General features: G+C 40.8%; 1 long non-coding RNA gene across 4 annotated transcripts in view; it reads left to right on the forward strand.

Annotated features, from left to right (window-relative positions):
• The window catches only part of LOC122543135, a 104,902-nt gene that overhangs the window by 63,284 nt on the left and 14,439 nt on the right, over nt 1-27,179 (forward strand). For 2 of the 4 annotated variants that reach the window (XR_006309928.1, XR_006309930.1), the window contains exon 4: nt 8,844-8,888. This is a non-coding gene — a long non-coding RNA (uncharacterized LOC122543135). Of the gene's footprint in view, nt 1-1,020; nt 2,680-8,843; nt 8,889-9,280; nt 10,811-27,179 lie in introns of those variants that run through there. The other 2 variants (XR_006309931.1, XR_006309929.1) reach the window with 2 other exon arrangements.

A 27,179-nucleotide genomic window follows, 5' to 3' on the forward strand; every position in this document is an offset into this window, starting at 1 on the left:
CCCCCACCCCCTCTCCGGCCTATCACCCTCACCTTAACCTCCTTCCACCTATCGCATTCTCAACGCCCCTCCCCCAAGTTCCTCCTCCCTACCTTTTATCTTAGCCTGCTTGGCACACCTTCCTCATTCCTGAAGAAGGGCTTATGCCCAAAATGTCGATTTCCCCTGCTCCTTGGATGCTGCCTGACGTGCTGCGCTTTTCCAGCAACACATGTTTCAGCTCTGATCTCCAGCATCTGCAGTCCTCACTTTCTCCTAGTTAAAAAAATTGCTTGGATGAAGGAACTGTTGCTAAATTTGCCAATGACTCAAGGATAAGTAGATCCATAAGTTGTGAAGACGATATATAGGAACACTGCAGTGGGATATAAAGAAGTTTAAGTGAGTCAGCAAAGATCTAGCAAATGGAGTATGATATGAGAAAATGTGAAATTGTTCATTTTTGGTGTATCATTGAAATGAGATCCCGGAGCTCTGAAATGCAGAGATGGGGATGTCATAGTGAATGAATTGAGGAAGGTTGCTTTGCAGATACATCAAATAATTGGGAAAACTCACAAAATGATATGAATACAAAAGTAAGGAGGTTGTGCTTCAGTTATGCAGGGCACCGGGAAGGCCACATCTGGAATCCTTTGCACAGTAGTGGTTACCTTACTTAAGGAAGGATGTAAATATGTTAAAAGCAGTTCAGCGAATGTTTATTATCTGGAATGGGCTGCTTATTTACGAAGTGACTTGATTGACGCACACAAAGCAGGGGTTTTGACAGAGTCCATGTGAAGAGGATGTTTGCTGTTTTGGGAGAATCTATAACTAGGGTGGGAATCCTGGCCCTTGCTGGAGAAAAATGGGACTGCTCCTATCGGCCTTTCAAAATATTCATGTTCTGCCAACTGAGTAAGTACCATTCCACTTTATTTCATTGCAACTGTCCCGTTAACCCTGCTGTCAGTCTTATTTATTGCATGCTGCTTGCGAGCAATGGCTGTGATGACTTCTCACTTTTTTTTCTTGCAGGTACCACTACCATATCCAGCACCAGTACACTGATATGGCTGGCCACATCTTTGACCTCTGAGAACAAGAGTACTGAGATCTCAGAGGAACTTTGGCAGGTCGCCTTCCTTCATTCCGCGACCCCCCCCCCCCCCGCAACCTCACAACTTAACAGTCCAGATACTGACACCCCGATGGGATTGTTCATATTAGAAATTGTGGGAGCATCATCCAGTGAGCTCATCATTGTAACAGTTCTGTGGTTGGCTGAGGAAGAAACACACCAGGCCACTGACTAATCAGGGAAAAAAAAGCTGAATATTAGTTAGGGGAGTTCAGTCATTAACAAAAGGTTTAGCGAGCAGTAATCCCTTTGATAGGCAACTGGCTACTGCCTAGGAAGAAACTTGCCTTATAGTCCAGAGTTTAGTCAAAAGGTGCAGTACGTTGCCCCTGATGTCGAGGTATACCATGTCAACTTCTTGTCCAATTCTGCAGCAAATCTTGCCCACATCACTCAGACTCTTATGAGTTTTTAAAACTCTCTTCCTGAAGAAATAGTGGAATATTGGAGTATTTTAAACATGGGTTTCGATAGAATCTTGGTGAATGATTAGATGCATTAGTTAGGAATGTGAATTTGAGGTTATAATCATATCAGCCATAATCTTATTTAGCAGCTGAGCAGACTTGAGGGGCTGAATGACCTCCTCCTACTCCTTATTCATGGGATTGTCCAACAGTTTTGAGGAGTTATCCAACTTGATCACCAGAATTGCTGTGTTATTGATGTGGTGTTATTCAAATTATTTGTTAAAATTAAATTGAGCTGCCTGGAGTATTCTGTGGTACAGAGAAATTCAATAGCAACTAGGTAACAGGTTTGCAAAACAAAGCACATCTTTTCAATATTATTGTAATGTCAGATGTTCAGCAGAAGAGCTACCTCAGTGAAAAGTTTGAACAATACATATCAACGTCAAATCTCGAAGGTAAATGGTAATGATGCAAACTGCATCTTGCTAATTAAATATTTGGTAGATATTTTATATTTCTGGAACTTTCTAGCATGGCATTTATAAGTTTAAGGGACTTCGACTTTCTCTATATGTGGAATGCAGTCATCATGAAGTCTGAACATTGACCCATCCATCAGCAGCTACAACAGCCTGGGTTCTGCCTGTATTGCATAATTCACCACAGCATTCCATTGTAAACTCATCTGTTTCTTTTCACTTCACAGTCATTTCTCACAAATAAAAAAAAAAATTCTTCTCATTATGGATCACTGGTCATCGACTGTTGTTTCCCTGGAAGCGGATTTTAAAAAAAAAAAACCATGAATAAAGTAACAACATACTTCGTCCATTGCCCTACTGACTTCACAGATTAAATTATCTCCCAAATATCATTGCTTGATCAACTAGTGAGGATAAATTTTGCTATTTCATTTTATAGTAATTGAGTGTAACTGTTCTCTCTTCACATTTGCAACTTTCTGAATTGAATTCCTGCACTATATAGATCAGGTCTGATCCCTGGAAGGGATGTGTGTGTTCATCATAATACCTTTGTTGTGTTCATCTCTCAAGCTCTGTTCTGCTGCAGCTTGAATTTAGCACAAGTGCTTTGACATAAACGCCATTTTACTGGATACCCAGTTCCTTTATCACACAGACTATGTATGGTATTTAATTATAACAAATCTTAAATTTTAAGATGTGTGCATTCCAAACAGTTTTCAATCATGTGAAAATGTTACACTGTTTAATAGTAAAGATGTTGTTGATTTTCAATTCCATGCAAAGGAACAAGCTTAAAGCTGATTGTTTATTATTAAATTGAATATTCCTGCATCTTGCAGAACTGACACAGCAGGAGCAATATGATGGCATGCACAATGCTGCACCACTGAGGATTTAGTTAACAGCAGATGAACTATCAAACATGCTCATGTATTTGAATTAGAGACTTGATCTAACGGAACTTGAATATTGTTGAAAAAGACACACTTTGCAAAGCCTTTTATCATGCAGTCATTGGGACAATTTGTAAGAAGACCAATAGGAAAGGAAAAACGTTTTTTTTCCTCTTAGGAGTATAATGTGATTGGCTGGTAAGTGGAGTAAGATTGATAGACATATTGCCTTGGAGAATGCTCCAGTTATATGATGCCTGACAGTTAAGTACCAAGATCCTGATCATGCATTCCACTGAGAAATAAACCAGAGAATGGTTGTTTTGTTCAGTTGAACAAGGTACAATATATGCATATTTTTCTTCTGTCAGCCAAGAACAGGGTCTTGTGTATTAATGTATGTTGCTTCCTGTGTACACAGGTGAGTTACACTATGAGGCTGACTGACAATCTTAAATTGATTGTCAGTGCAATTTCTGGAGCAGTCAGACGATTTCTCAAATGTTGTTCACTCACAGAATCACATCTAATGTTGGACATTGTTTAGAGTTTTGTGAGCACAGGCTGTTTGGATAAGATCAGTAAGGTAAGATCGACGCTCCTGCTCCTTGAATGCTGCCTGACTGCTGTGCTTTTCCAGTGCCTCGCTTTTCGATTCTGGATAGGATCAGTACCTTGTCTGTTGTGAACAGTTGAAGAAGCATCTTGGTTGGTATGATCTTCCGGTCTTTGGGGTATACGTTCAACATAGCTTGCGTGTTACTGTCAGTGAAATTCGTACACAGATCACTCTTTGATGTTAACTATCTGCCATCATCTGATTGGTGCATTCTTCATGGCCATGTCTTTACCATTCAACATTGGCTTGCCAAAGAATCCGCGTCTCCTCCTCACACGGGAAAAGAACAAGTTGGATGCCTGAACACCTGTATTCTTGAGAATTGTTCTGATCAGTGCAAGTTGAAAAGCCTCAACAAAATGTATCATCTTTTCCGAACTATTCATATATCTCAAGCAAAGTAGTTTGGCAACATCAAGTAAATTATTCTAGGCAACTTGAAATGCTGTATCTTGCAGCTGAGTGCAATTTATTTTCCTCAGCATGCTGACTTAATGGAGTTTTCATAGAAATGTGAGTAGTAGATTTAGAAATTATGGAATTGATTTTCAACTTATTTAATGAAAGTGAACATTGGATGGTTTTGGTAACAGATAACAGGTGGTTGATCTGAAATGCCAACTTATGTCTGGGTAGCAAGTTATTCCAATGTCTTCAGGAGCCTATCTTTTGAAGAAAACAACACAAAAAAACACCATCACCTGACTTTCAACATTTAATCCTATTTAATGTTACACATATGTTTGAAAATAAGAAAACATGGGCCATTATACCATAAGCCTTGTGGCAAAATCGGCTGGGATCAAATGTGTGATTAGATTCCTTTGCCCTGCTGCTCAGAGAAATTCTTGAGTTTTAGTTCAAATGTAATTCAAAAGGATAGTTGGCACATTATAAAGATTGAGAGAGGAACATATTGAAATAACCCCTGCTGCTGCTCTGGTACATGACTACGTAACGCAAGTATGCAACAGGTCTCATCAGCCAGGAAACAAATCTCAGAAACCTATTGTGAAAAGACCACAAAGGCTTTGAGTTTGTTAGTTGATTGTTTTTCTAAGTCATGCAGTCAATGCATTTCTTTAACACTGCAGGATCCATCCAATTGAGGCTTGCAACATTTTGCAATAGGTTGGCTGGCATCGAAACTTTCAAAAGGAAGCAAAAGAGCCCTCGATAATAATATCTAAACTGACCAATGATAAATTCATGACTGCCAACCAACAAATGAAATGCTGTTGAAGATGACCCTGCCACTGTACGAATCGCTTTGGAATACCTTTGACAAACTGGAATGCAAAAACATTCAGTCAAGTTGGAAAATTCTTGTGGAAACAAAAACTGCTGGGGATCACAGCTGGTCAGGCAGTATCCAAGGAGAGAAAACAAACAAATGTTTCGAGTCTAGTTGACTCTTCATCAGAGCTGATGTGAATAGGATAATCTTTCCAATCAGTCCCACCGCCCTGTGGCCAAACATTTCAACTCCCCCTCCTACTCTGCCAAGGATATGCAGGTCCTGGGTCTCCTCCATCGCCACTCCCTTACCACCTGAGGCCTGGAGGATGAACACCTCATGTCTGCCTCGGAACACTTCAACCAGCTTCCTCATTCCCCTTCCCCCCACTTTACCCCAGTTCCAACCTTCCAGCACAGCACCATTCTCATAACCAGTCCCATCTGTCAATCTTCCTTCCCACCTATCTGCTCTACCTTCCTGTCCAACCTATCACCTTCACCCCCACCTCCATCCACCTATTGCACTCTCAGCTACCTTTCCCCTCACCCCCAAGCCTCATGCCCCTCCCATTTATCTCTCCACCCGCAAGGCTCCCATCCTCATTCCTGATGAAGGGCTTTGCCCGAAACATCGATCTTCCTGCTCCTCAGATGCTGCCTGACCTGCTGTGCGTTTCCAACACCACTCTAATGTTGACTTATCGCTACACGAGATAAGTAAATTGATATTGCTATTCATGGCTCACAATTATCGTTGGCTTATTTCCCCCTCCTGTCCTCAACATTTTTCTGACTTTAAAGCCATGATTTATACCAAGACTCTGGTTAGACACTGCAACAGTTACACTGAGTTTTCTAATCACTTGCAAAGAAAGGAATGGGCGAGCCAGGGTACAGTATTGTATTGGTTTCAACGTCACAATGTAGAAAAGAGTACTTGCTGGATGTGAATTTGGAGCTTAAAGGAGGGAAATGAAACTGAACCTCATAATGTCTGTGAACTCATGAAAATTGAGAAGCACCTTTTGGAAGAAGCAAGCGAGAGATTTTGTATTAGAGATGTACGTTTTCTTCCACCTGACCCCTGGTGGAAAGCAAATTCCATTTTTAGTCTTAATGTAGCAAACTGCATGCAAAAGAATTTCAGTGTCAAGCAAGTGATGTGATATGTTTTCGCTTTAACTGCAGTTTCATTTTATCGGTCTTGTAAATATCCCTAAAAGCTAGAAAAGTTAAGTGAAAAATTCAAGAAAATGGTTTTAAAACAACATTTTAGCCGACTACATGTTGTTCTGGAATGATTTTACCAGATTTCTGAAATCTTACACCTTTGACCCCGTTTGTGTTCGCCTGTGCAAATGTCACAATCTTTTGCTCAACGTCTGACAATGCACCTGAGAAAATTGTGATGTTTTACTATGTCAAAGGTACTATATAAATGCAAGTAATTTCAAGTATCTCAAGATGTGTCACACAAGCAAAATGTGTCAAGCTACAGCATGACAAAAACATTTGGTGAGGTGACAGGTGTTGAAAGATCTATTTGTGTACAATGTTTTATTTCAAAGCTCATTTGCTTATTTAGTTTGGTTTGCAATGCAGAGCAATGCTAGTTGCATGGATTCATTTCCCATACTGGCTAAGATTACCATTAACAGCTGTCCTTTTCAACCTCTCCCCTTGCCTGAGGTGTGGTGATCCTCAGTTTACACCACCACCAGTTGTCTCTCTCTAATAGCGAACAGACCTTTGGTCTGGCAGCAGTAAGCCGCTTTTACCGTACCCTCCTTCCAAGATTTGGACAGGTGAATTTTATAAATGGAAAAGAATGTCGGTTATGTGTAAAAGTGAGCTGTTAATTCCCAACGAACTCATTCAGTACTGTTGACAAAGACCCATTTCACTCCCCCACCTTACCAAATTTTTAATTTCTAAAGCCATTGATACGTTTAATTATTAGTACTTAAGAAGTACCTACTGGTGAGATAATTATATAAAAAAGGAGATTAAGTTTTTAAATTCCAGATTCTTCGTAGTCGGCTAAGCTCCTTTGGTTTGTTGTACACAATTACTGTTATGAATGTAACAATGCTCACATATTTCAATGCTCCATTCCTTGTGACACACACATTGTGTGGAAACCAGTCTCTGTCCAAACTGATCAGTTATGCATCTGTGCATGAAGCTGATTCTAAATGTCTCTTCATTTTGTGGAAAAAGCAACACTGACTGTTCTCTCTCTCCTTTAGGCTGTTTGTTATTTGCGCAATAGAAACCGTGATGGTATGCTCACCATATTCATTGAATTTGTTAGTGCAGCTTGTGCTTGCTGAAGCAAAGCAATTCTCATCATACCTGTCTTTGACTTTTGTCCGGAATACCGAAACATGTCTTTTTGCACTGGAGATAAAGTGTATTGAAGCTTTTCGTATTAAAAATTGACATCAGACTTTTGAAACAATGCACCTAAATAGTGAGGATGGTCTCCAACTTCATCTCTCACATTGTCTACAAGCTTTTAGAACAAAATGAAAAGAAGGTTCTTTTCTTCAATTATATTTCTACACACCTGCGGTCATGTAGAGAATGGGTCACATTTGAAATGATGCTGGAAGCCTGCCAGTATCCTGCTCATGTATGCCATGGGGAGGCATTACAGCTCAACATCTTACATTGTCCACACATAAATATTTCCGGAAATAAGTGACAGGAAAGTAATCAGACTTAGACTTTGGCAAATTCCTTACCTTTTGGCATTTTCCTCTGTTTGAAGACATTTGGGGCCCTTTGTAGAGGTTTTATTGACTTCTCAATTCAGATTGAATAGGTTCGAGGTTCAATCTGATGTCCATGTTTTAGACCCACTGTAGAATGGCAATTACCATTAGATATGGGAGATCCTCTAACAGTTTGCATTTTTATGGAGCCTTTACCATAATAAAAGATCCCAAGATATTTTGCAGAATAATTAGGACCAGAATCTGGTACAGGGACACCAAAGGAGATATTTGGACAGGTCACTACAAATTTGGTCCAAGAAGTAGGTTTGAACAAATGTTTGCAAGGAAAAGAGAGCTAAAGGGGGGTGGAGAAGTTCAGGGAGGAAATTCAAGAATTTGGGACCAGTTACTGATTGCACAGTTGCTGATGGTGCAGTGCTAAACATTGGGAATATGCAACAGTGCATAAGAGATTCAGACTGTTTAACGGATGACTTGGATTGAGTCATAGCTGAGTGTGTTGCATATGGCCGAGTCTGTTTGTTCATTTGAATCCCTTGTCTGCAGTTACACACCTCATTTATACGGCAGAGATCCGATATCTTGAATGCAAAACACATGGGGAATAATGAGTTCAAACTACACAAAGCAACAGAGATTGCCAAAGACTCCTCACTTCAATTACTGCCTTGTATCTCACTGAAATCCATTTTATTAAACCCATCTGCTGTGTAACATACTGTGCAATGTGTAGATTTATTACAAAGCTTGTTTGTGTTAGTGGTTACAGTTTCTTTATGTAGAATCCCCAGACAAATGAAGCTTTTTGAATTATATCGAACAAAGGGTTAGAAAATTAAAAGTGCCATCAGACAAGACAAACTGGAAATTAGGGTGTGGGAAATTAGCCTTACGGGTGGCAAAATGGCTCAGTCATTAGCACTGTTGCTTCACAGTGCCAGGGACCTGGGTTCGATTCCATGTCTGCATAAATTCTCCAGTTTCTTCCCACAGTCCAAAGATGTGTGGTTTAGGTGGATTGGCCATGCTAAATTGCCCATACTATCCAGGGTTGTACAAGTTAGGTGGTTTAGTTGTGGCAAATGCAGGGTTCAGGGGATACGGTGGGGTGTGGGACACTCTGTGGAGGGTCAGTGCAGATTCCATCATCCATATGGCTTCAATCTGTAGGGATTCTATCTAGGTGCACAGATGTAGATTAAAAGTTCAACTGAAATAAATATAGCAATATTTCACAATTGTATTAGAGGTTAATGTCACAGAGATTTCTAGGCTGTATACTGTCCCATGAAAATGCTAAGGCGATGTTTTCTTCTTTTTGATAAAGATTACAGAAAAGAAAACCTGATTTCAAGAGAAGGTCCCTGGCAAGGTATGGGCATTCCTATTATGAGCAATGGGTTCCTTCAATGTTTGATATAAAACTTATCATTACTAACTTATGAAGAATTACTTAAGTTTATATCAGGGAATAAGTGATAATGTTACAGAGTTAACCCAAAACACACAAGCTTAAATTGAAATGAATTACTTGTGAGTTTTGACTTTAATGAAAGAAAGAAATCTCTCAGTATTTCGATGACGCAGCCTCATGTTACTCATTTACAGTTTAAGCAAACACTTTGTTGTTTCAGAAAGCAATGTTGTGAAACCCCAGCTTCTATTTATTACCAATCTAATTGGACCATACATCAGAGGTTTGTTTTAGAGGTTGTGCTGATTCTGAAAGCTGCAAATTCTTTGTACCTTCTAACTGTGTTAAAGGTCTCATGATGCAACAGACAGTAATTCAATTCTCTAATACATCGATAAGAACAAAAGCGATGAATAGGATGAAGGAGAAAATTATTTTGCACAGAAATACATCAAAGTTACACTGGAGGAACAGACCTGACCGCTTTGTGATGGTGTCACGTTGCTTCACCTCACTCCATCAACATATCCTTCCATTCCTTTTGTCATTTCTTCTATTTCAATACGTTTATGCAATTCATCTTAGCCAGTCGTGAGATATCCATTTCCAAGTTCTCACAAATGTTGGTCAAAAAAGCCTTTTATTTCTTCAGTAGAATACGAATCACAGGGAACATATACATAAAACTGTTTGTGGCAACAACTTGCAGCTAAGGCATCAGATTGTTAAGTGCAGATTTGTTCTGAAACCTTAATTCAGACATCATGTTACCCAATGACTATTGGAAATGAATATTGTGGCTGAATTTGACAACTGAGCTGCCAATGCATGATGAATTTATTTTATATTTCTATTTTTGTAACTAGAAAATGAAATATGTAACAAATTATGGGCAACAGTTGTGCAATAATATAATATTTTGGCATATGATGTATTCTGAATATGAACATGTACTATCTGATCTCTAATGGTGTCACATATGAAGTTAGGTGTTGCAAATGAAATCATTATTTAGCTTGTGCCTTTAAGGCCACTCTTTTTCATACTCCCTGTGCCAACATGGTTTTGAAATCCTGAAAGCAATTTCACAGTAATTGGATGTAACTGCTTAGCTCAGGTGTTAGAACCCTCATCTCTCAGTTAGAGAGTTCTGCGTTCAAGTGCTACTCAAGAACTGAAGCATAAAAATCAAGGTTGACACGTCAGCACAGTACAGGGGGAATGCTGCATTGTTGGAAGTCCTGTTTCTGAGCTGAGATGTCAAAGGGAGGATGCATTCATTTTCACGAGCAAATGATTTCATGACACTATTTCAAAGACAATCTGGAGAGTTATCCCCAAGGTTTAGGCTAATATTTATTCCATCCTGAAGCAAGATTACATTCCTGTTATTTCATTGATGGTGATAGGAATTCTGCTGCTGGAGGTCCCATTACAGAGATACGCAGTTCAGGAAAACATGCTTCCCACCAATTGGGGGTAGGTTTATCATAAAATGCAGCTGATTCGAATAATCTAAACTTGGTGGTACATTCTTCCAACTCTTAAGCTCCCCCCTTCCCCCGTCACCCCCAAAAATAAATTCCAAAATTTGAATGTGACTAAGCTGCTGTGTTTCTCACATGACAACACTGACTAAACTTTGGATGTATGTGATTGTCTGTAAAACCCTTTGGGAAGTTCTGCGGTTATCAAAGATGCTGTATAAATGTAAGACTTTCTTTCTTTTGTTTACAAATGATTGGTTAGGATTGATATAAGTGGTATTGAGCTAAAATTGGCCTTGTGCCACTCTTTCCGAGCCTCTTGTATTTATGTGCGCCCACACCTCCCCCCTTACTTCCCTCCAAGGCCCCAAGAGATCCTTCCATATCTGCCATAAATTCACCTGCACCTCCACACACATCATTTACTGCATCCGCTGCACCCCGATGTGGCCTCCTCTATATTTGGGAGACAGGCCGCCTACTTGCAGAACGTTTCAGAGAACACCTCTGGGACAACTGGACCAACCAACCTAACCACCCCGTAGCCCAACACTTTAACTCCCCCTCCCACTCCACCAAGGACATGCAGGTCCTTGGACTCCTCCATCGCCAAACCATGGCAACACGGCGGTTGGAGGAAGAGCACCTCATCTTCTGCCTGGGAACCCTCCAACCACAAGGGATGAACTCAGACTTCTCCAGTTTCCACATTTCCCCTCCCCCCACCTTGTCTCAGTCAAATCCCTCGAACCCAGCACCGCCTTCCTAACCTGCAATCTTCTTCCTGACCTCTCCGCCCCCACCCCCACTCTGGTCTGTCACCCTCACCTTAACCTCCTTCCACCTAATGCATTTCCAACGCCCCTCCCCCAAGTCCCTCCTCCCTACCTTTTATCTTAGCCTGCTTGGCACACTTTCCTTATTCCTGAAGAAGGGCTCATGCCCGAAACATCGATTCTCCTGCTGCCTTGGATGCTGCCTGACCTGCGCTTTTCCAGCAACACATTTTCAGCTCTGATCTCCAGCATCTGCAGTCCTCACTTTCTCCTATTTATACAGATAGCCTAATTTATGTTTGATCAATATAAACCTCCGAGCTGTTGAGAGTGAGGGAATTCAATAATGCTGAAGACATAGAATGTTATTAGTTGGATTCCCGTTTTGTTGGAAATGGTCATTGCCTGCCATTTGTGTGGCATGAATGTGATGTAGCACATTCCAGCCTAAGCCTGAATGTTTTCCAGGTGTTACCGTGTACAGATACAGACTCCTTCGGTATTTGAGGTGCCACAAATGGTGCTTAACATCCTGAAATCATCAAAGATCCCCATGTCTGATCTTATGCTGGAGAGAAGGTCATTGATAAAGCAGCAGTGGAGTTTGTACTGATGAGGAAGACTTGTACAGATGTTCTGGGGCTAACATGACTGACTTCCGACAACAACAAATATCTTCCGATGTGCCAGGTATGACGCCAGCTAGTGGAGAGTTTTCCCTGATTCCTCTTGACTTCAATTTTGCTCTTGTTCCTCGTTGCCATGCTCAGCCAAATGTTGAGATTTGATGACAGTCGCTCTCAGTTCATCTCTGGAATTCAGCTCAAGGCATGCGTTATGTGACCATGACAAAACCCAAACTGTCCACCAGTGAAAAGCTTGTTCCTTTTCAAAAGCTGCTTCATAACACAGTCAATGATCCCTTCTATCAAGTAATTGGCAATTGAGAGCAGACTGAAGTGTTGGTAATTGGACAAGTTGGATTTATCCTACTTTTTGTGTACAGAAAATTCCTGGGCAATTTTCCACTTGATTGGGTAGATGTCAGTGTTGTAAATGTACTGGAACAGTTTGACTAAGGACACGGCAAATTCTGTTGCACAAGTCTTCAGTGATGTTCAGTTTGACACATAAGTAGTCCTGTATTGATGCTTCACCAAACTGATACCTTTTTAGGTATGGTTGCTGCTGCTTCTCCATGCCCTCCTGTACTTTTCATTGAACCAGGGTTGATCCCCAAGCTTGATGGAAAATATAGCATGAAATATATCAGGCAATGGCCGAGTGGTATTATCGCTCGACTACTAATCAGAAACCCAGAATAATGTTCTGGGGACCTGGATTTGAATCCCATCATGGCAATAAATGTCTGGAATTAAGAGTCAACTGATGACCATAAAACCATTGTCGATTGTCAGAAAAGCCCATCTGGTTCACTAATGACTTTTAGGGAAAGAAATCTGCTATCCTTTCCTAGTCAGGCCTACATATGACTCCAGAGCCACAGCAATGTAGTCAACTCTCACCTGCCTCTGAAATGGCCTAGCAAGCCACTCAGTTATATCAATTGTTAGGAAGTCACAACAAAGAAATGAAAACGGACGGACCACCTGGCATTGACCTTGCGACTGGAAAAGACAACGGCAAAAGCACAAACAGCCCTGTTGACCATGCAAAGTCCTTCTTACCAACATCTGGGGGCTACTGCTGAAATTGGGAGAGCTGTCTCACAGACAAGTCATAGAAATGTACAGTATGGAAACAGACCCCTCGGCCCAACTCGTCCGTGCCAACCAGATATCCCAAAATAATCTAGTCCTATTTGCCAGCACATGGCCCATATCCCTTTAAACCTTACCTATTCATATATCCATCCAGATGCCTTTTAAATAATCCAATTGTACCAGCCTTCACCATTTCTTCTGGCAGCTCATTGCATACACGCACCACCCTCTGTCTGAAAAAGTTGCCCCTTACATCTGTTTTATATTTTTCCCCTCTCACCCTGAACCTATGCCCTCTAGTTCTGGACTCCCTGACACCAGGGAAAAGACTTTGTCTATTTATCCTATCCATCTCCCTCATGATTTTATAAACCTCTATACGGTCACCCCTCAGCCAGGGAAAACAGCCCCAGCTTATTCAGCCTCTTTCTACAGCTCAAATCCTCCAATCCTGGCAACATCATTGTAAATATTTTCTGAACCCATTGAAGTTTCACAACATCTTTCCAATAGGAAGGAGACCAGAATTGCACGCAATATTCCAAAAGTGGCCTAACCAGCATAGGATTCTGGGTAATCCAAGATGGAAGTTGGGAAAAATTTCTGGCTGTAACAGGCTACTCCTTTTTTTGAGGTGTTCGAGGTGATTTCCTCAAATTCCAGGAGCAGCAATTACTGTTTTATATGCTGTGGCATTGTTTTGGAAGTTTTTGAGTGAAGCTACAGCCTGACGTAGTCATTCTTACAGAATCATACCTTAACATTCAATCCCTCCAACACCGGCGCACAGTAGCAGCAGTGTGTACTATCTACATGGTGCACTGCAGAAATTCACCAAAGATCCTTAGATAGCACCTTCCTAACCCACAACTGTTTCCATCTAGAAGGGCAAGGGCAGCAGGTACTTGGGAACACCACCACCTGCAAGTTCCCCTCCAAGCCACTCACCACCCTGACTTGGAAATATACTGCCATTCCTTCACAATCGTTGGGTCAAAATCCTGAAATTCCCTCCCTGCTGGCATTGTGGGTCAACCCACAGCAAGTGGACTGCAGTGATTCAAGAAGTCAGTTCATCATCACCTTCTCAAGTGCAAATAGGGATAGGCTTTCAATGCTGGCCAGCTAGCAATGTCCAAGACCCACAAATGAATTTAAGAAAAGGTGACACATTTCCACAGAAATAAATTATTTTGTAACTGATGGCCTACGGCACTGTGTGAGTGCCCAATGGATCTGGAGTATACTTGTACCCTTTTATTATGTTTGTTCACATCTCCAAAAAACCAAGAATATTTTTTCATCTAAGATTAACTCGCGGCCAATAAAATTGTTGAATCTTTTATCTCGAGAAAAAAGATGTCACCTAAATAAATGCCAAAGCTATTTACTTTTCCAAGTAGTCCTTTGGTTCAGCTTCTTTTTTGTTCTTGTTTGATAACAAATAAATTTTCTAATGAAATCATACAACGTCTGAGTCAAACTCTTGCTGAAATCTTGAGGTGGGTGAATTTGACAGCTGGGATGAATTGAAATATGAAGGATTAGCAGTCTACTCTTGTCGACTTGTGTGATCAAAATGCATTAAAATTTTGATTGCCTTTGCATGGCACAAGTTGTCTTTATTGCTAAACATGTAAATAGAAACTTCAAAGAAAATACAGTAATATAAAATTTACAGTGATATGGGGAAAGAGTAATGAGAGGTTATAAACTGTGGCTATCCCTTTAAGTCAAACTTCAAATCCCCATTGATGTCTTACCTTCAAAGCAGCAGGCTGCTCTTTGGGAGAGAGTGCCAAGTCAACTGTTTTGCATTGCAATGTCATATAACCACATTTATGAGTGCTAGTGGGCATTTTCCAGGACAATCTTTCCCCTGAGTGTGGGTCCAGATGACTGGTCCCATGGCACTTCAACTCATTGTTCCCAGATGGCATCTAGTATGAGACACAGTCTAAACTAGCATTCCAATTCAAGACCCTTGCTCAATCTTGGGCATCTTGCAGCTCATTTAGTCTGTGAATATGCAGCTAAAATGTGCCTTCTGCCTCCCCAGTCCCTAGCATGTTGAAGTAAACAAGACCCTGAACAGTGGTTGTGGAGAGGACTTTTTTTCTCTGAAGGGTGAGTCCAGAACTCAGGAAAAACGTTTTAGGGAAGAAATTAGGAGAATTTTTTTTTCTCTCTCAGAAGGTTGTAGAGGTGGGGTGATTCAATATTTTTAAGGAAGAGATAGATTCTTGGAGGGTAAGGGAAGCATAGCTTATCAGGAGTGGATGGAAATATGGAATTTAAATCACAAACAGATCAGCCGTTATCTGATTGATGAACAAAATGCAACTGCTCTAGCACAGTTGTGAAGGTGCTTATCTGATCCTTCATCCCTTTGCTGGCTCTTTGAAAGCATTGTCTAGTTTAGTCCCAGAGTTCACCTGTTTCCCAAAAACTTGAAAATTAATCTTCCTCAAATGCATGCCCGATCCAGTTGTCTTTTACTTGAGAGAAATGATTTGGAAAGTAGCGGATATTTCTCCTTCAGGCTCCTTAATGCAGACAGTTGTTGGAATAAAGATGCTAACTGACGGAGGAAAGCATTAGGGAATTAAGGAGCGCAGTAGGTGATCAGTATCTGACATATGAAGGTGGCTGCTCACCACAAAGATATCTGGATAACTGAATTGTATTGAGAGATAGCAACTTAGCATAATGAGCATTCGACCAGTGCAAACACCTAAATGTGAAAATATTCCACATTCCAAGTTGGAAATGTAATAAGAAGTGGCAGAATTGCACAGTGCTCAGTAGCCTTGCAGGACAAGGAAAATTGTGTAAATGATGCCCAGCATTCCCCATTAGCTCAACACTGAACTGATGGGTTTGATTCTTTCTGGTTAGTTAGATATGACCTTAATGGATGACCATATCGCCAGCGGCAACAATGATTTTCTGGAGCTTGACAATGTTTTATTTATCTTTGTTTTAAATACTAATTATGTCATTTGGTGGAGCCAGTGAAATATAACTCAAACTATACATTATACTATAAAACATCTCTTACCACTATCTGCATCTTATGGTTCGTTGCCATTTAATATGTACCAAGACTTAAAAGCAGGCACAATTTTGAATTATTCATGTTTTTATTTTTCTTTCTTTCTTTCCCTGGTCCTCTTTATCAGCCTTTTGCCTGTCATCGCACATATTACCCCAGAGAACATAGAGCATGGACTGTGGGTGTTGAAGAAGTGACTCACTACTGCCTTCTCAAGGAGCAGTCGGGATGAGAAATAAATGTGGGCCTCGCCAGCGGTGCCCACACCAGTGAAAGGGTGACAAAAAGGCATTGGCCAGGCTTCTGCTTTCTGGTGCACGGTATCACAATGTGACCATCAGCTACCTGCCATCATAAAGCAACTTGTACCCACTGTGGGTCAACTCGAAATTCTCACAAGAAGTGTTACCGCGAGGGTAGCCAAACAGGATCGCTGGGTGGCTCTGTCAAAACTTCCTGTCACAAGGAGTAGAACCTTTTTTTTTGTTTCAGTTCCTTCAGAATATGTGGGCTTCACTGCTGACTGAGCCAGCATTTATTTCCCCCTCTTTATTGCCCTGGAGTTGGTAGTGGTGGTCCCCTCTGTTTTTGAACCAGTACAGGCCATTGGGAATAGGAACTGTAACAATGCTTTTAAGAAAGGAGTCCAGGAGTTTGACAACAAGACTAAAAGGACAGTGATACACTTCCAAGTTAGGATGGAGAGTGGCTTGGAAGGGAATTTTCAGGTGGTGATGTTCCTAATATCCCCTGCCCTTGTGGTGGTATTGTTCATGGAATAAGAAGGTCCTTCGGCCCTTCGGCCCAACAAGTCCACACCGACCCTCCGAAGAGCAACCCACCCAGACCCATTCCCCTACATTTACCCCTTCACCTAACACTACAGGCAATTTAGCTTGGCCAATTCACCTAACCTGCACATTTTTGGACTGTGGGAGGAAACCAGAGCACTCGGAGGAAACCCACGCAGACAATGTGCAAACTCCACAGTTGCCTGAGACAGGAATTGAACCCGGGACTCTGGCGCTATGAGGCAGCAGTGCTAACCACTGTGCCATCGTGTTCTTTGAGAAGCTCTGGTGAATTACTGTAGTGCACCTCACAGACAGGATACACTGCTACTGGGTGTCAATTGTGGAGTGATTTAATGTTTGTGAATGGAGTGCCAGTCAAGCAGGTTGCTTTGTTTTGGATGGTGTGAAGCTTTTTGAGTGTTGTTGGAGCTGTATTGACCCAGGTAGATGTGGAGTATACCATGACATTCTTGACTTGTTCCTGATAATAATGGACAGGCTTTGGGGAGTTGGGAGGTGAGTTACTCCCTGCAGGATTCCCAGTGTCTGACCTGCCCTTAAAGCCACAGTATTTATATGCTAGGTCTTGCTGCATTTGGACATGGATGGCTTTAGCATTTGAGGAGTTGTGAGTGGTGCTGAGCATTGTGCAACCTCTGGTGAACTTCCCTGCTTCTGAGCTTATAAGGGAGAAATCATCATTGACAGAGCAGCTGAAGGTGGTTGAGCCAAGAGCATAACACTGAGGAACTCCTGCAGAAATGTCCTGGAGCTGAGATGAATGACCTCCAACAACCATGACTGTTTTCCTTTGTGCTAGGAATGATTCCAGCCAGTAGAGAGATTTTACCTTCATTCCCATTGACTCCAATTTTGCGAGGGCTGTTTGATAAACTCTCATCTTCCCTCTGGATTTCAACTCTTTATTTCAAATTTGGCACAAGAATGTAAGTGAAGTCAGGAGCTGAATAGTAGTCAAGCTGCACATCAGTGAGCAGGTTAATGCTGTACAAGTGCTGCTTGTGATAATTGACTATGTTGTATCTGGCCTTTTTATATGTCAGACTTCTGTGTTTGGTAGATGCCGGTGTTGGAAGTGACTTGGTTAAATTCACACAACACCAGGTTCTCGTCCAACAGGTTTATTTGGAAGTGCTAGCTTTCAGAACTTCTTCGTCAGGTAGCTGGTGGGGCAGGATCAAAAGACTCAGAATTTATAGTAAAAGATCAAAGTGTCATGCAACTGATGTGATGCACTGAACAAACCTAGATTGCAGTTAGGCCTTTCATCTTTTAGAGTGATTACATGTTTTGATTCATTAATGTGTAAATTCCAGAACTTCTTTCAAATCACATTCCCAAGATAACTTAAGGTTTTATAAAAAAAAAGGTGACATCTCAGCACAGACAATGCGCTAAAGGTATGAGGTTAGTCTGTCCGTATTCCAACCTTGAGTCAGACTAGTTTAATTTCCATATCGGAGTTTATAAAATGTCACATGGATTGACTGCCTGCAGATTGTGTTCTTTTTGAGCTAAATAGAATATATCTGCAAATACAATTCTGCAAATGCAGATTCACTCCATAGACTTATTTGCATGTGCGTGTGTGCATGTGAGGGAGGGAGAGAGACTGTATGCATCCCTATGACAGAGTACATGTGTGTGTGTGTGTGAGACTAAGAGAGAGAGACTGTGTGTATAAGAGAAAGTGTGTGTGTGTGTGTCTGAGAGAATGTGTAGTGTAGTGTGACATGAACCCCAGGTCCTGGTTGAGGCCATCCTCATGGATAACGAACTTGGCTATGAGCCTCTGCTCGGTCACTCTTTATTGTTGAGTGTCCCAGATTCCGCCTTGGAGGACAGTCACCCAAAGATCCGAGGCCAAATATCCCCGACTGCTGAAATATTCCCTGACTGGGAGGGAACATCCCTGTCTGGCAATAGTTGCGTGGTGTCCATTTATTCATTGTTGTAACGTCTGCAATGTACCATGCGTCTGGACATCCTTTCCTGCATCGTACAAGATAGACAATGTTGGCCAAGTCACATGAGTACTTGCCGTGTATGATGAAGGCAATGTTGTTACATGAATTTCAGTAAGATCTTTAACAATGTCCCACATCAAGGCTGGTCGAAAAGGTACAAGCCCTTGAGATCCAAGGCATGGTGGCAAAGTGGATCCAAAATTAGCTGACAAATAGTTGGCAAAGAATGATGGAGGGTTGTTTTTCAGATTGGAAACCTGAGATTAACAGTGTACCATGGGAATTGGTGCTGGGATCCTTGCTGTTTGTTCTCTGCATCAACAACTTGAATGTGAATGTAGAAGGTATAATTAGTAAGTTTGCAAGTAATATAAAAATTGGCATTATTGATGATAATAAGGGGGATGGTCAGGCTGCAGTCTGATATTGATCAGCTAGTAAATTGGGCAGAACAATCGCAGATGAATTTAAATCCAGTAAGTGTGAGCTGATGCATTTTGAGGTGTCTAAAAAGGGAAGGATATGCATCATGAGTGGTTGGTCCTGAGGGAGTGCTGAGAAACAAAGACATTTTGATGAACAAGTCCATATGTGTCAGCATAGGTAGACAGGGTGGTGAAGAAGGCATACAATATGCTTAATTAGCTGGCCGTAGCAAGGGATGTCTTGTTCCAACTTTGTGAAATTTTGGTTCGGCCACAGATGGGATACTATGTATATTTCTGGTCGCCACACTATCAGAAAGACATAGCAACACCATAGAGGGTACAGAGGAGATTCACTCAGGCCGGAGGTCATGCGTTTAATGTGGGGAGCCAATTGTTTGAAGGAGATCTGAGGAAAAGCTTTTTTACCCAGAGGGAAGTAAATGCTGCTTGAAAGGGTGATAGTGGCAAGTATTCTCAGAACATTTAAGAAGCATTTGGACGAGTACTTAAAACGCCAAGACATGGTTTGCTATGGACCTAGTGCAGGTAAATGGGAATATAGTGTAATTTTGTTTTTGTTGGCCAGCGTAGACATGGGCCCAATGGGCCTGTTGCTAATGTTGTATGGTTCTATGACTAACAACAGTGAGGAGATAATGTCCTTACTGTGCAGAGCAAGTAGCCTGTTGGTGTGCACAAGGTCCAGGCATTGAGCGAGAAAGATGAGTCCAAAAGATTTGGACAGAAATCTCTAGTCATGTTTATGAAACACAGATACAGAAGCTGCTAGAAAGGTATTAAACTGTGCATTCTACTGGCAAAAATGAAAAGTCCTGCAAAATGAAAACAAATGAGTCGGCCAGCAAAATTAAATAATCAAAACTGAAATGAGCTTATAAATAACCAATGTCTCCAGAAGAATCAAACACAAAAATAACAATGTAAAATTCAACTGGGTAAATCAACAGGTACTATTGTTGAGGTAATGTTTACTGCAGGAGGTATACATGGAGCTGTGTGAAAAACTTTCAGAGAAAGAATTAAAGGGACAGTTCTGGATTAGGTGAATGCATTCAGATAGTGGAGTATGGCATCCAACCTTCCAATCTTCCAGAAACCAACAGATTTGTCATTTATGGAGCTATAAAGATAATGACATCTTGTTATTTCCAGTTGAAGTGATTTCCCAAAAGTGTTTCCAGGTAGTTCTATGTGCACCCTTTTATGCTTGGACCCAATGTTGCAATGAAAGAGCAGAACCTGAATCCAAGAGGACATTTACTTTTTCTTTCAAAACTGAGAAACTGAGTAGAAAATTCAAATTCTCTGATTCTTCACTCTCTGTAATCATATACTGTTTGGTACCTCCTGAGGGCGCCAATAATAATGAGCAAAGTAGGAGAGAAAATAAATCAGGATGTTGTAATTAGCTGGTGCCAGCTCTCGGTTCAACAACTCACACACTATTGGTTTGTTTTTACAAGGAGGATAATTGCACTGATGAAGTGCTTCTCCAAACACTGATGTACAACTACTTTAAGAATTATTTGCAGTTCCATAATTGCCCTGATCTTGGCAGTGAACATGATTATCTACTTTTTCCTGGGGTTGATGCTGAATGCTTATTTAGGCTCAATTCTTCGGTTGGGAGGTTTTGAGTTACCTGTGAAACATGTGTTCTGAGCTTTGTATTGCTCTTGAAATGAGCAGGTGATTCTCAGCAGATAGCATAACAGCTTAATGTATCTCCCTTGTCTCTGTGCTGCTCTGCATCAAGCAGCTGACATGTTTGACTCTAAAATACACTGACAATAATCTGATGGCCCCAGTTTATACTTTGATAAGTTGATATCACTACACCCACAAGTAACAGCAGAACTCCAGTTGTAGTTGAAGTGAAAAATGACTTACCAACGCAGAAATAATTGTCTTTGGCTGCACTAGTTTTTCAAAAATGATCCATTGAGATGTAGTCAATCAAATGTTATCTCTCACATCGTTGACTATTTGCAGCTCAGCATTATTATCAGCAGAAAAACATCAAAGTAAAATTATTTCATGTAATGCAATACTGCATGTGACTAACTCAGTTGTTTAATAATACTCATCATAATTCTTATACTTCCATTGAATTGAATTCTGTATCTTGCATGATGTTAACTTTTTTTCATTCCAAACAGATAAATGGATGAAGTTTGAAGAACTGTTTGTGTCAATTGATGTAGGAATCAGAGTCCATTATTATGAGTGTTTGTACATTTAGTTTACAAAGTTCACTTCAACTTTGAAAATCTCTCTGCTGATTTGCGTCAGGGTGGATGCAGTGCTTTGGAGCAGCAGCATGCAATCTTTTCATTTGGTGAGATGTTGAGTTTGTAATCTCTCTAGCACTCCGCTGAACTGTTTTTCACAGTGGGGCAGAAAAGGCCAATGGATATTCTTGAAATGTCAAAAAGGGCTTGCTCCAGGAAGAGATTGAGCACTTGTTCTCCTATCTGTGGTTGTCCCATTATCTGAGCAGAACTGAAAAGGTGAGAACAATGAGGGCAATACTGGAAAATAGCTCTACTTAATGAATGATTGCCTTCACTTATTTCTCTTCCACAGTCTCTGATAGTTCAGTTCTGACAGAGTTGGAAAAGAGAGAGATCATTGTGAAATCTATAAAACTAGAGCTGAATAGTCTTAAGTGCTGTGAAGAAAGGTCTCTTGAGTGTCAAGGAGCATTGAAAGAAGAAACACACTGTCCCATGATTGACAAGAGTTCTCGGCTGTTCTCTGCTCTTTTAGAATAAGACTTGGAGTGATTGATCCTGATTCTACTTGACCCATCAGACAAGTTGTAAAATTCATAGAATGGTCTCGAAAGAAGGTGAGGAGAAAATGGTGAGGCAAGTGGAATGGGTGGGAAGAGGAGTTGAAGTTGGGGGGGGGCGTAGGGAATTGTGGAGGAAGAAAAACAGCTGCAACTTTGGACACCTGCTGTCAGGATAAGCTCTCAACATGTGGTCAATGTCTGGAGTCCCATATTTCCTATGTGATCAAACACACACGTTTCCAACGTAGTGATAGATTTCCACATATGACAATTCTCCCCACCTCACACTGAGCAACAGTGAAAGAAGCAAAATGATTCTCTGACACTTAAGACCATAAGATATCAGAGCAGAATTAGGCCATTCAGCCCACTGAGTCTGCTTGACCACTTGCTCATGGCTAATATGTTTCTAACCCTATCTCCAGCCTTCTCCCTGCAATATGAGTGTTGGCACTTTCATGAAGTCTCTTTCCTCATGTATAGCAATATAAAACAAATAATTTCAACAAGAAAACCTATTGCACAGCTATTTTACTTGATGCTGTCTGAAATGCCTCAGTCTGTTTAATGAGATACTTCCCGGAGCTGTAGAAGGAAATAATCTAAATTATAAATCGGTGATTCAGAAAGCTGGAGTTCACTGTGCTTTAGGACCACACATATTGTAACTCTCCCTCAATTTGCAGTTGTTCCTTTTGCTGAGAACTCCCTTCCTGTGTTTAATAATCACTTTCATTTTGCAATAACTAACATGTGGCGTAGGAACTGGATGAGTTACTCTTCAGTTGCAGAAACTGCCCCATTACATATTAGGTTTCAACTTGTTCAGGAAGGTTGATTTCAGACAGTAACACACAGAAACTAAAATCTTTTCCTGTTTGTTTCTTTTTAACTTTTATTGTGAGTTAAATGTGTCAGTAGAGTTCCCAACTACTGCCTGCCCCCATGAAAATCTTGGTGAGTCAGAAGGAGAGCGTTTAATGAGCTTCCTAATGATCTGAATGTGCCTAATTAGCAAGTTGGGTAACTTGTACTTTCCTGCACACCATTCCACCCCCAACCCTCATCCTCTCTCTGGCCGTTAATCGTCCAGATTTGGGGTAAGATCATTACCATTGAGTGAGACTAATACTCACATTGAAATTACTTTTTGTCATTTGGAATGCCTTGCCTCACACAGTGATTTTGTTTCATTCTGATCCATCAATTATGGAGAGTAGAAGGAGGGAGGGAATAAATAGAGATAATCAGTCACAATTCATTGCACACTATAACATAGTCAATGGCTTGTCTTTTGGGGTACCTTATTTTAAGGACATAAATTAAGTTGATTGTTCTGACAGACCTAAAATGAGATGAAATTACTTGGAATAAAATACAAAATAGGCAAAAGTTTCTGTCTTTTATTAAAAAAATCTATGCCCATTTTCCACAAGTATTCAGTTTGCAGGCTATAGTCCAAAAAGGAATGCCGGAGTGAACACTGTAAGATTTCAGACATCCTTGTGCAGAACCTTTTCTTGCTATATGGCTGATATGATTTGTTTAAACAATCCAGCCTGCAATCTTGGCATTTAACCAGCCCACAAGCTATTTAATGTTTCATGCTCCATACAACTGGGTGTTATCGCTCAATTGAACATAAAAACATAAAGCGCCACAAAAAATGTTGAACCCAGTAGCAGTTAAACTGTACAAAATATTTTGTGTCTTTAGATAATCTATGTGCAATCACATTTCCGTTGAGTTGGAGCAGACAAGAGAGTCGACTTTCTATTATCTTTTGTTATTTGAACCCAGAATATTGAGCAGAATTTGGAATTATGTTACAAGTTTCGTGCACAGCTCAAATAATTTCAGAGGCTAGTGAAGTACTTGTTATCCACTTAACATTCTGCAGTTCTCTGCTATTTAACAAAGAACCATCAAGTAATTAATCAGTTCCATATGCTTCTTGGGCCTTTGTACATAATTCTGAATACAAAGGGTCATGGTCAGAAAGTGTTAGACATATTGCAACAGTAATTAAATGCAGGGAACTGTGATTAGCTTCAGGAGTGAGTCAGTATGAAAATAAACTGCCTTGTTCATGTCACTTGTAAAAGACTCACCATGAAACACAGGCCAGAGGGAGTGCTATGATGTTGAGAGTACAATTGTTCATTCAGCTGAGAGTGTAACCTCTGAGGTCAACTGCCTATGTGGCCCATGTGGGTTCGAGGACACAAAAGTTAGATGCTATTGCAGTGTCCTGACAACCACTTGCTCCTGAATTGACATGACTTACAACAGTTTTGTGATTGCCATTGGCATTCAATCCAAAATGAAAGCCACTGTGTTCCAGAACAATACATTCAATGTAAAATTCTTCGAGATATTTCTGTGGTATATAAAACAACACAATGTAAATATTCATCTTTCAAATGAAGTTAATTTTATGAAACTGGCAAGGTTTTATCAAGTCAATTTTCCCACCAAATTATTGGCAAAGCCTCAGACGGAGGAACATTCAGGCCACACAAGTGCCTGGCGATGACCATCTCCAAGAAAATCTGACCATTGTGCCTTGACTTTCAATGGTATTATCATTGCTGAATCTTAAACTATCAACATTCTGGGGGCTTACCATTAACCAGAAAGTGAACTGAACGAGCCAGGTGAGGAATATATTGATTAGCCGGTCAGAGCCTTGGAATTCTGCGATAAGTAACTCACATCCTGTCTCCCCAAAACCTGTGCACCAGTTAGATTTTTTTTTAGATTAGATTAGATTAGACTTACAGTGTGGAAACAGGCCCTTCGGCCCAACAAGTCCACACCGACCCGCCGAAGCGCAACCCACCCATACCCCTATATTTACCCCTTTACCTAACACTAAGGGCAATTTAGCATGGCCAATTCACCTGACCTGCACATCTTTGGACTGTGGGAGGAAACCGGAGCACCCGGAGGAAACCCACGCAGACACGGGGAGAACGTGCAAACTCCACACAGTCAGTCGCCTGAGTCGGGAATTGAACCCGGGTCTCTGGTGCTGTGAGGCAGCAGTGCTAACCACTGTGCCACCGTGGTTGAATGTTATATCGCAGAAGTCAGGAATATAATGAAATGTACCCCACTTGCTTGAATGATTGCATTTTCAAAAACACTCAAGCAACTCAACACCATCTGGGACAAAGTTGATTGGCACCTGATTCACCACTTTCAACATTCACCCCCTCCATCACAAATGCACAGTGGCAGCAGTATGTACCATCCGCAAGATACACTGCAGCAACTTATCCAGGCTCCTTTAATAGTACCTTCCAAATTTATAATCTTTACCAAAAGGCAAAAGTAGCAGATATATGGGAAAACCACCATCTCAAAGGTAGCTTCCAAGCCATACTCCATCCTGATTTGGACCTATTATTGCTGTTCCTTCACTCTTGGTGGGTCAAAATCTGAAGCCACCTTCCTAACAGCTTTATTGGTGTATTCTCACACCAAGGAGCATTGAAGGAACACAGCTCACCACCACACTCTCAAGGGCAATATGGGATGAACAATAAATGTTGGCCGAGCAGTCATGTCTCGATCTGATGTGAAATTAAAAGAAATAATTTTGCACTCAGTTCTAAGCACTTCATGAATGACGTCAAATCCTTAAAGAGAAGATTTAATGGAATTACACTTGGGGTGAAATGTCTTTACTTATGCAAAGGATTGGTGATGCTGCTTTACTTTTTCGCATAGAGTAGAGAATATTAAGAGGAGAGTTAATTGAAAACTTCAACTCTCCAGAGGGCTTCGTTAGTGTATACAAGGGGAAACAGTTTTCACTGGCACACAATTGCAAAACAGTGGTCACAGGTTCAAAATGTTTGGCAAGAGGAGAACATAGATGGTTTTTTTAATTGCACAAAGATTTTGTGATCTGAAATTCACATGATGAATTGATGAATGAAGCAAACTGAATTATCATATCAAAATCGACTTTGATATATAGATGAAAATAAAAGGTTTGCAGTGCTATGGACAAAGAGGGGAGTAACACAGCTGAGCTGATGCAAAAGAATAATATCCTGAATGATCTCCAACTGTGCTGTAAGATGTTTGATTTTTATGATTGATTTTTGCTTGGTGTTTTAAGAAAACTTGTCGGAAAGGATTCACAGTGAAAAAGAACAAAAGGAGAAACTGCAAATAAATGAATAAAAAATAATTATGAAGAAACATAGCATTCTCAGGGCTTGCATTTTTCTGTCTGATCCTACATGACTTATTTGCTGGCAGCAACATTTCAAATCATGAAAGATATTATTGCAATAAATTCCAAACAAGAATTTGAAGGAAAGTAGAGTTTAGTAAAACAGCTATCTTCAGCCGTAAAATTCTGATTTGAAATTCCATCTGAGCTGGGTCTTATGCTTTATTCATATAGTGCGAGGAATGTTATTAAAAATGTTGTTTTTGTTATAGGTGGTTTGTGTGAGAAATTGCAAGCCAGCTGTGTCAGCATTTTGTTAGATTAACAACTAAAAACAAAATTAAAACATAATATGCCAGGAGTAGAACTGGGTGCACAGCATTTTAAACTTTTTTTAACTCAATTGTGGAATATTGGCATCATTGGCTGGGCTGACAATTTATTGCTTGTCCCTTGTTGCCCTTCAGAAGGTAGTGTTGAGTTGCCTTCTTGAATCGCTGCAGTCCACTTGCTGTAGATTGCCCACAATGCCATTAGGAAGCAAATTCCAACGGCAGTGAAAAAACATTACTATATTTCCAAATTAGGATGGCAAGTGACTTGAAGGGAATGGCATTCCCATGTGTCTGCTGCCCTTATCCTTTTAGATTGAAGTGCTCATGTGGTTGGAAGATGCTATCTTAGGATCTTTGGTGAATTTCTGCGAGGCATCTTGTAGATCATATGCACCACTGCTACTAAGTGTCTGTGGTGGACAGTACGGATGCTCGTGTATGTGATTCCAGTCAAGCAGGTTAAGCTTCTTAAGTGCTATTAGAGCTGCAGTCAACCAGGCCAATGGGGAGTATTCAGTCACGCTCTTAGCTTGTGCCTTGTCACCGGTGGACAAGATTTGGGCGTCAGGAGGTGAGTTACTTGCCACAGTATTCCTAGCTTCTGACATGCTCTTGTAGTTTCTGTATTCTTGTGGCACATCCCGTTGAGTTTCTG

This window comes from Chiloscyllium plagiosum, chromosome 42 (genome assembly GCF_004010195.1).
Source record: "Chiloscyllium plagiosum isolate BGI_BamShark_2017 chromosome 42, ASM401019v2, whole genome shotgun sequence".
Lineage (NCBI taxonomy): Eukaryota > Metazoa > Chordata > Chondrichthyes > Orectolobiformes > Hemiscylliidae > Chiloscyllium > Chiloscyllium plagiosum.